We start from the raw sequence: 10,610 nt of genomic DNA, 5'->3' as shown, positions 1-10,610 counted from the left end.
TATGGTGAAACCCCGTCTGTACTAAAAATACAAAAATTAACCGGGCGCGGTGGTGCGCGCCTGTAATCCCAGCTACTTAGGAGGCTGAAGCGGAGGAATTGCTTGAACCCGGGAGGCGGAGGTTGCAGTCTGCCGAGATCGCACCACTGCACTCCAGCCTGGACGACAGAACAAGACTCCGTCTCAAAAAACAAAAACAAAAATAAATAAATAGAAAAGCTCCTCGCCCTGGGGAAGGCTGGGGGTGGAGAAGCAACAAGGACCCAAAGGCTGTGTCTCCTCCAACAGCGATGGGCTTGAGAGACTTGGGTTCCCGTCTGTTACTTATTAACTGGTGACCTTGGCAAATTACTTAGTCTCTTCTGCCTCATTTTACTCTGCTCTAAATTGTCAAATGCCCACAAGGTTCTTTTACGAGGGGGTAAGGGCAGTGCCTGACCCAGGGTGAGCCTCAGCGAGCAAGAGCCCGCGGTGGGGCTGGCGGAGAGGCGCGTCCTCGAAGTAACCGGGATGCTGAGACGTGGCTGAATTCCTTCTTTCAGCGCCCCTGACCTCCCCGCACGGCGCTGGGAAACTCGCGGGTCTGGAGCGTGCCCGTGCTGGGCCCCCGGGAGTGATTTCTGGAATCGAAACCCGGGCACCCGAGGCCACTCTGGGACCTGCGAGTCAGTCGTTACCCAAAGGCGAGGTCAGGGTACGGGAGCTCAGGAAGCTCCCTGCTGCCCCTCCCCTTTATCCACGTTCGTCTGGGCACCCTCCTTGGGTGCTGCCCATTATTCCTCCCGCACCTGCCGGATCCAAGAGTAGAGGCAGAACCCGGACCTCGGAATGGGGCGATGCAACGGGCGGGAAAGGCCTTGCGCAGCCGAAGTGCCCTCGGCCCCGCCCTCCGCCGAGCGAAGGGAGACACTCCCTCTGCTACGTCCACTGGTACCTAGTGACGCTGGCAGCCGCGCCGGGGGACGGGGAGAGTGCAAGAAAATCTTGAGGTGGTTCGGAGGACCTGGACCAGATGCCCTCCCGCCCTTGCTCTGGGGAAGTCGCTTCGCGGTTCCGCGGCGCAGGACCAGCCGAGGGCAGAGGCGCGGCGCTTTGATGTCGCGCGGCCACACGGTGGCGCTGCCGCACCGCCCGCTGGCGGAGACCGGGCCAGCGGTGCCCGGGGTGGGGTGGAGCCGGGTCGCGAGCACTTCCCAGCCACGCCCGGGGCTCATCCAAGAACCCGGGCGCCCGCAGGGTCGCGAGGCCAGGTGTAGGTCATTCCCCTCCCTGCGGGACCCGTGCCTGCTGGACGCATCGCCGACGCGGACTGTGAACGCTCACATGAGCTCCTTAGGGAAACTGAAACCGAAGAATTGGGAATCCTGCATTTAGTCCACTCTCCTGTCCGTAAGAAGAAAGGGGCGCGACGAAGGGGAAGTGAAGGAGCCGCAGGGATTCACTCCCAGCGGGTCCCAGTGGCCGCCACAACACCCGGCAGGTCCGAGTTAACCCGTTCTGCAAGCGAGGAAATGAGGTTCGGTATTGGCGGAGGCCACACTGTTGAGAGGTGGTGTTCAGCCTCAGGGCTGTGTGCCCCAGCTCTGCAAACTCGGTCACAGCCTCCGTCTCCATGGCGTTCACAGTCCTTACCGGTTTTTGACAGTGATCTACTGTGAGACTTCTGTTTACATCCCTGTCCGCACGCGCGCGCACACACACACATACACACACACACCTATATAGAACTGAAAACGACACTTAACCTTAATTAGTGTGATGCACTCTGTTTTCTTTTTTGATTCTGTACTATGTCTTTTCTACCTTTCTTTCTTTTTATTATTATTATACTTTAAGTTCTAGGGTACATGTGCACAAAATGCAGGTTTGTTACATATGTATACATGTGCCATGTTGGTGTGCTGCACCCATTAACTCGTCATTTACATTAGGTATATCTCCTAATGCTATCTCTCCCCCCTCCCCCCTCCCCCACAATAGGCCCCAGTGTGTGATGTTCCCCTTCCTGTGTCCAAGTGATCTCATTGTTCAATTCTCACCTATGAGTGAGAACATGCAGTGTTTGGTTTTCTGTTCTTGCGAGAGTTTGCTGAGAATGATGGTTTCCAGCTGCATCCATGTCCCTACAAAGGATATTAACTCATCCTTTTTTATGGCTGCATAGTATTCTATGGTGTATATGTACCATATTTTCTTAATCCAGTCTATCATTGATGGACATCTGGGTTGATTCCAAGTCTTTGCTATTGTGAACAGTGCTGCAATAAACATACGTGTGCATGTGTCTTTATAGCAGCATGATTTATAATCCTTTGGGTATATACCCAGAAATGGGATGGCTGGGTCAAATGGTATTTCTAGTTCTAGATCCTTGAGGAATTGCCACACTGTTTTCCACAATGGTTGAACTAGGTTACAGTCCCACCAACAGTGTAAAAGTGTTCCTATTTCTCCACATCCTCTCCAGCACCTGTTGTTTCCTGATTTTTTTAATGATTGCCATTCTAACTCGTGTGAGATGGTATCTCATTGTGGTTTTGATTTGCATTTCTCTGATGGCGAGTGATGATGAGCATTTTTTCATCTGTCTGTTGGCTGTATGAATGTCTTCTTTTGAGAAGTGTCTGTTCATATCCTTTGCCCGCTTTTTGATGCGGTTGTTTTTTTCTTGTAAATTTGTTTGAATTCTTTGTAGGTTTTGGATATTAGTCCTTTGTCAGATGAGTAGATTGCAAAAATTTTCTCCCATTCTGTAGGTTGCCTGTTCACTCTGATTCTACCTTTCTTTCAATGCTGGGTGCTAAAATGATCTCTCTACTCACTAGTGGGTCCCTAGTCACAGTTTGACAAACAACTTCATAGGTGCTGGCTGGGTTCTTCCAGCCACAGAAGTCAATTGAAAGCTGTCCATGTAAGAGGACACAGTCAAGACCAGCTAAAGGTGGGGAAGACTGTGATTCCCCATGGATCACCTGGGCATGTGCTGAAGGGCAGATTCTGACTCAGTGGGCCTGATGCTGGCATTTCTAACAAGCTCCCGGTGATGCCAACCACTCCATGCTGGGAGTGAACAAGTCCCCATCACATGTGTTACCATGAAAGCAATTCTGAGACGAAATTCTGCCATACATACAATAGCTATTAATAAGCAGACACAAAAACTAGATTCAGCCCGTTCTTGTGGTTCTGAGGCAGAGTGCCCCAAATCCACTCCTCCTCTCCACCACCACCACCACCCTAACCCTCGCTCTTTCATGTCATGGTGATAGAATTTAAGGCGGATGCTGTTGAGCCACTTTCTTCCACCCAGGGTGGATCTGTAATGAAGTTTGGGTCAATGCGATGTGAACAGAAGGGATATATGCAAATCCCAGGTGATCTTCTGGGAGAGAGCCTAGCTTACTCGACTTAAAAGACAACTTAAAACTTGTACTTCAACTTAAAATACAAGCTCCTGAGTTTCACGAGTGCTCCTGAGTGTCCTTCTTTTCCCTTCCAGCAAGTAGGAAAATGCTCATAATTCAGCTCTGACCCTGCAGATAAGGGCAATGCCCTAGGGCAACAAGCTGGAAGGAACCTGGATCCCTGAATCATTGCATGGAGCAGAGCTGCTCCATCAATCAGGATCTCTCACCTAGAGATGCTTATTTAAGAGAGAAACAAACTGTCTTCTTTAAACTTCTGAATTATACTCTACTGGGTTGGGGGACTTGGGCCTTTGTTACAGCAGCATATTCTTATTAGGTTCATTAGGTTCATATTCTCATTAGGTTCATCTGAAGCAAATGCAACAGATGATTCTGATAGCAGAATCAACTAACGGGTATCTGATCAGGTAACAGAATCCTCCGTTGAGTGTGTGGTGGGGAGGACCCCAGGGAAAGAGGAGGAGAGAATAGGACCACAGCTGTAAACCTAGGGCACTCTTGCAAGCATGGATATACCCCTGCGTGTATCTTTCTAGCCACCACCTGTTAGCACCACCCATTTCACCATCAACAAAGAAAATCTTTTTTGTAGTTCTTGATGAACAAACCCTCTGGAGAAGGCTTGGAAAGCAATTTTTGAAGCCTAGGGTCCTTCCTATGTTTACTAATTGCTCCACCTTCCTGCCCTGCATATCACTTAAAGTTAACTTACACACACATATACCACCTATATCTATACTGTTTAAAAGTAAATGTAGAAAATATTTTACCTTGTATTTTCCCAGAGTATTATTATAACCTAAGTGGCTATTGACCTCCGAGCTCATTATTTCCTTTATTACCTTAAAGGAATTTGGCTTGAGCCCCATTGAACACGTGATAGAAACCCCACTCCATCTCCAAAAGTCCTCAGTGGTGGGACTTTCCTTGATTCTTATCACCCCAGACCCCCATTTCTCACTTCTCCCGACTTCTCTCCACATTGCATCTCATGCCTCATAATTGTTCCCTCTTTCTGACCCATGTCAACATGGAAGGGAAGGTACATCTGGTGAGGACTTGTGGGCAGCAGACTGGGAGTGGGGTTATACTGCAGTGTGGTGCCACTGATTATTTTAAAATTTCATAGTGGATGTCCCTATCTTCAGAGCCCTTCAGCCTTCCTCACTTCAGGCTCTTTCTTAGTTATGTGCCTGCACCTTAGCTGGCCTCTATCTCTTTGGACTCGTGTGTCTTGTGGTTCTCTCCCTTCACCATCCCACCCGCCCTCTGCTCCCTGGCCCCTCATCCAGACAAAGTCACGTGCACAAAATTGAATTGCAAACCAATTTGTTAAAAAAATCCTGTCATCCACTGCCCTGCTCCCTCATTCTGTGCTTTGTTCCAGAGCCCATCTTTTCATAGCACCTGTGTTGTCGGATAGTTCTGCTTAACACAAACACCCAAACACACAAATACACACAGAAAGTCTCTTCCTGCCTGGCCAGATCACATCTAACTTCTTTCCCCTCCCCAACTACATGAAAGGCTGATCCAGGGATCCCTTTACTTAAATTTCTGTGGCAGCTCTTTGCTGCCCAGTGCTCATCACCATTGCCATGGTGACCGCCAGGCCCTTGGTGGCCTGGCCGCCATGCCCCCTCCCTTCCAGCCTCATATCCCACTGGGTGCCCACACACCTCCTGTGCCACTCATCCCAGCCATGTTGCACTCACCAAACGGGCCCAGCTCAGCTTTCTCAGCTTTGTTCCTTTGCACGTTTACTCTCCTTGCTGTGTTCACCTGGAGTGTCTCTCCCTGAACTCTGTCCAGCAGCTGCTGTCTCACTGTTGCTGGGAAGCCCTCCTTGACTTCTCAGGCTGGGTGAGGGGCTCCTCTAACCCCTCTGGCCTGTCTATTCTGGCACATAAAACTCATTTCAGGAATTTTAGCTTTCCTTGTCTCTGCCCTCCAATAGATGGAACTCTTTAGGGGCAGGACTACACGCCCTGCTGTTATTTATCCTATAGATGAGCGCATAGGAGGCAGGCCTTCAGTGCGTGCTTATTAACTGAATCTAAGAGTATATAAGACCTGACTGAATGTACAAGACCTGTCGCTCACCTGTCGAGGTAAAAATCGGACTGGAGGACAGTCTGGAAGGGGTGAAGCAAAGGAAGGTGGGTGCCTGGGAGGTAGCTTTAGGGCTGTCGGAGGAGAGGGACATCTGGGCAGCAAGTTCATAATCAAGACACTTATTGGCTCCAGGCCTTTAGTTTTCTTCCCACCAGTGGGCCAGACAGCTGTCCTCTTCTTGCTCTCTCTCTGGGACAGGTCTCTGCATCTCCTTCCCATTTCGCCTCCCAGTGGCTCCACCTGCCTTCCCTGGGATGGGCAGAACAGCAGCATAAGCACTGAGGTAGGTTTGTCCTGAGCCTCCATTTCTGGGAAGGGGGCCACTAACATCTCTGGTGACCATGGAGGAAGTTCCCCTCAACAGAGGGGGAAAGGCATTCTTTGATTCTGAATGTCTGTTGAGAGACATTACTTTCCTGACCCTCTTCCAAACACACCCATCCCATGAAGAGTATGTGCTCTCTGGATGGAGGCGCTATATCAGCGAGGATGGGCTCGGTCACATCTCAGGAATGAGATACTGTAAAGCAACAATGACGTGTTGTTTCTGACTCCCATGACATGTCCATTTTGCGTGGGCAGAAAGGCTCTAATCATTGTAGTTACTTCAAGAACTGGCTTGAACCACCTCAAGCCAGTTCTTTTTTTCTTTTCTTTTCTTTCTTTTTTTTTTTTTGTTGTTGTTTTTGTTTGTTTGTTTTTATTATTATTATTGAGACAGAGTCTCTGTCTGTCACCCAGGCTGGAGTACAGTGGTGCAGTCTCAGCTCACTGCAACCTCTGCCTTCCGGGTTCAAGCGATTCTCCTGCCTCAACCTGCTGGGTAGCAGGGACTACAGGCGCCTGCCACCACGCCACCTGGCTAATTTTTGTATTTTTAGGAGAGACGGGGTTTCACCGTGTTGCCCAGACTGGCCTGAAATTCCTGACCTCAAGTGATCCGCTCGCCTTGGCCTCCCAAAGTGCTGGGATTACAGGAGTGACCCACCAAGCCCGGCCAGCTAGTTCTTGAAAGAGCCATGGAGGGTCCCACACCGACAGTTAAATGCTGTGGCCCAGAAGGATTCACTTCACTTCTACTCTATCATTGGTCAGAACCAGTCACATGGCCCCACCCACATGTGAGGACCAGGAAGTACAACCCTACCACAAGGGGGCGGACTAGAAATCTTTGGGATACAGCACTGATGACTACCCTTGGGGGGTGAGGAAAGGAAAGTCTAATAGACAAAAAGGGGAAATGGAGGCTTTTACAACATTAGGTGAATCTGGTCACCCTTGAGGCACAATGGCTTGGACTTTTGGCTGACCTTAGAACAACACAAGTGCAGGCCTGTGTCAGGTTTAGAGTATGGAGGAGGGTGGATGCTCACTGGGACCCCAGAGTGTATTTCCCCTTTCCCAGTGACTTGCCTCTGGCCCTGCCCAAACCCAAGCCAGCCTTTCAGGACCTCATTGTTCCCTAGAATGTATCTCTAGTAAATACAACTGGGACTGACCTCTCTTCCATTTCACCATATTTAACATGATGTTCTCCCATCATTTTGTGTTGATACAGCCTCTTCTTCCTGATGGCAAGTTCTTAAGTTCAGAGTCAATCTCAAGGCTTTCTCTGTATCTCCCAACGTATGGGGTTGGGCATTCATCCAACATGTACTGGGTCCTTATAATGCACTCCACCCTGGGAAGATAAAAACCAACACACACAAAAATTAATGCAAAAGGAAGGTTTAAGGATGGGAAAGATGTGATCCCCACTTCAGCTTATCAAGGTGCCCAATAAATGCTTAAATTGAGTCAAATCATCCTTGAATACACAAAACCACATTGTCAATTTCTTGTATGACAATGTCATCATCTCTGTTTGAGTAATGGCTTCACAGAGGTGAATCTGTCCGCTATCCTGTATCACTGCACTGGCCAATAGAGAGGTTTCTAGTCACATCTCTGTTGAGCATTTGAAGTGTGGCAAGACCAAGGAACTGAAGTTTTAACTGAATTGCACTTACTGCTGTAAGGGCAAAGTAGATATCAGAGGTCAAAGACTCAGAAGAAAAAAAGAATGTAAAATATCCGATTAATATTTTTCTCTTGAGTGTGTTTTTAAATGACGTTACCTTTCTACTGAACAGTTCAGCTCTAGAAAGCCCAGGGCAGGATTTGGGTAAGATCAGCTGCTTTCAGATTTTCATTTACAAGGCTTCGAATTGTAACATTTGATCAAACCCGACTTTGTAAAAGTTATCATAAAGATGGCATTTGAAGTTTGGGGCATTTAATTTTTGGTTCTCTTTATTCTCCGTTCTGCTTTTCTCCCAAACCTATGACTACAAAGAAAACTAAAAGCATCTCATTTATTCCACAAACTGATCTCCACATCTTAACTAAATAGCAATTGCTGGGATGTATTTTATACACACACACACACACACACACACACACACACACATGCACGCACGCACACTCCTACAGGGACCAACATTTTCCCATGTGTAAAGCGACATGCCTGATTGCTAGATTAAGCAACAGAAATTAATTATTACAGTAATTACTCGGCCACTAAATATTTGAATGCTAGACTTGACATAGCTATCCCAGGAGCCACCTTCAGCTTCCTGAATGCGTTACTATTGAAAAGGCAGCTCACGCGAATGTATGTTTAAAACGCTTTCTTATGCTGCATCTTGCCACTGTGAGCCAGGTGTGTCTGTTTTGGTCAGTGGGTGGGGCTGTACACCTTCCATCACAAGAAACAGACAGCTGGCTTCTGGCACCCATCTCTCCAGGCCTGAAATCAAATGCCTGAAAATTAGAATCTGCCGTCTTCAGGGAGGCCACACAGTAGGGTGTTGACACACGTATTGTGAAAACACTAGCTGGGCAACTGCAGAAACTAGAAAGTGGCTGCTAGAATGGGCTCAACCAAGCCACCCTCCCTGAGGGAAGGACTCTATGTATCGTCTGGGAATTCTAAAGCTAAGGAAGCCACACCAAGGTGTCTATGGGCGGTCCCATCCATTCCTTCTAAGCTATTGGCTTTTGTTTTCTCTTTTCGTTATATCCTGGGTACATGGGCTTCCCCAGGGGGCATCACCTGCCTTCTTCTCTAAGGCAAGGTGGGGAAGAGAGATTTATTTTAGTCACATATCCAGGTCAAGACCAGCGATTTCAAAAAGCAGCTCTACACATTGGGCCTTGTCTAGCAAGAAAACAAGAAGGCCTTACCGCTTGTCACTCACCTCTGCATTTCTTTCTGTTCTGGGACTCTGCCTTCATTCAGGAGGTATGTGATGGTGAACTTAGCTGAAGCTGGTTCAGATGGTTCAAGGAGCAGATATACAGGATAAAAAAACATTTCTGCCACTTTTTCTTTTTGCATCTTGAGGCAGGATTTGAGTTGGATGGCATGGGGGCATCTTCACAACTTTTCGCACTTTTTTTCATAAGTCACCAAATTAAACCACCATTTTAGGACATCTGGGGTCGCCAGGTAATTCTCTCTGACACATTACCATTGTTCCTGCTTTAAAACTGTCAGGTCAACTCAGAAGACTATCAAGCCACGTGTCGGAGAGAATTAAAGGCAGTGGCTTCACTAAAAGCCAAAAGAGAAGCTCCAGGGTGCCCAGACGTCTGGCCTAACTCGAGTTTTCATTCTGTAGCTCAAGGCCAGAACTACTTTGACCTTCTCCAGAACAACGCGTCTTCCAAGCAAAGACACAAGCCTAAATGTTACAAATTTATCCCAAACAATTCCCGTTCCTCTTGAAAAGCATCCTTGTCTATTAATAAACAGAAATTAATCATTATAACAAAGACATTTGATGTTTTATTTTCAGTTACATTATTAAGCATTTTAGAATATTATTTTATTCCATCCTTATGTATTCATTCAAAATATATTTATATGGTCTTGACCAGTCCCTCCCTCGTCGAGCTCCCATTCCATCCTATAACAATGGAACTCTCCAAGGCAGATGTGCCCAAGCCACATCCCCTCTGCCCACCTCTGACCTCAGCTGTTGCCAGGATGGACACCTCCCCATCTCCAGTGCCCTTGAATTTCAGGAAGGAGGAAGGGGCTTCACCCCCAAAGTAGGTGCAGCCTGGAGGAGCAAGGAGTTTGCATCAAAGGATGGGGATGGGCGGTGAAAGAGACATGTCAAGCCTTTCACCCTTCAGGTGGACAATTCCCAGGCCTGTTCCTTGCAGTTTCTCCAAGGCCCCCCAACAGAACAGGCCCATTTAGCTGGCAGGGCTTCATAGCCCCCACTCTGTGAGCTTCTCCTCCTTGTCTGTTTCACTCTCACCACCGCTTCCCTCCTGCTCCCTGGATCACCTCCCGAATATACTGCCTGCACTCACGTCCTTTTCAGACTCTTCTCTAGAGGAACTCAAACTGAATGATTTCCCCATTTTACAAATGCAGACTTTGAGGCAAAATGCCTTGAAATCATAAGCAGCAGATCCAGGACTCATACCAGGTGTGTGTGACCCCAGAGTCCAAGGACCCAACACTGATACGATGCTGTCTCCTGCTGTCAAATGCTTTAGGGCTGCCCCAGTGGCACTCAGATTTATACTGATTACCTGAACTGGTATTTTTCAAGACAGCTCCACTCCATCACTGGGTAGCTCTAATAATTAGAAAGTTCTGATTGGCATTCAGCTCACTTCTATGCACTCATATCTACTTCTATGAAGCTTCATGTATTTTCCCTTCATCAGCAAACACCTATTCATTGGTGTCTAGAAGCTGGACACTATGCTAGGCATGCGGGCACAGCTCTAATGAGGGAGATAGGGTCCCTTTGTTCACAGAGCTGCGTGTCTGGAACTGTTGAGCACTACGTAGGATGGGAGCTTGCAGGCTGCTGTGGGGACATGGAGCAGGGCACCTCTCCCAGCCACACTGTCCTTCTCGGTAACCTAGAATAGGCTTCTCCCTGTCCACATGAGTCCTGAGGGAGTGGCTGCAGATAGTATGTTCCCATCCTCTGTTCTTCACGTCCATCAGCCAGCCTTTGAATGGACCGTGATGGAATAATGGAGCCCATACACCCTGGT

General features: G+C 48.1%; 1 long non-coding RNA gene across 1 annotated transcript; it reads left to right on the top strand.

The window, feature by feature from the left end:
* Positions 1-4,484: 4,484 nt before the first annotated feature.
* LOC105467574 (uncharacterized) lies at positions 4,485-9,397 on the top strand. The gene is made up of 3 exons (XR_978971.2): positions 4,485-6,747; positions 8,696-8,826; positions 9,082-9,397. It is a non-coding gene; the product is annotated as an uncharacterized lncRNA (long non-coding RNA).
* Positions 9,398-10,610: the final 1,213 nt, after the last annotated feature.

Source organism: Macaca nemestrina, chromosome 7, assembly GCF_043159975.1.
Source record: "Macaca nemestrina isolate mMacNem1 chromosome 7, mMacNem.hap1, whole genome shotgun sequence".
Lineage (NCBI taxonomy): Eukaryota > Metazoa > Chordata > Mammalia > Primates > Cercopithecidae > Macaca > Macaca nemestrina.
Note: the sequence above shows the minus strand (reverse complement) of the source record. Positions and strands in the feature narration are given on the sequence as shown.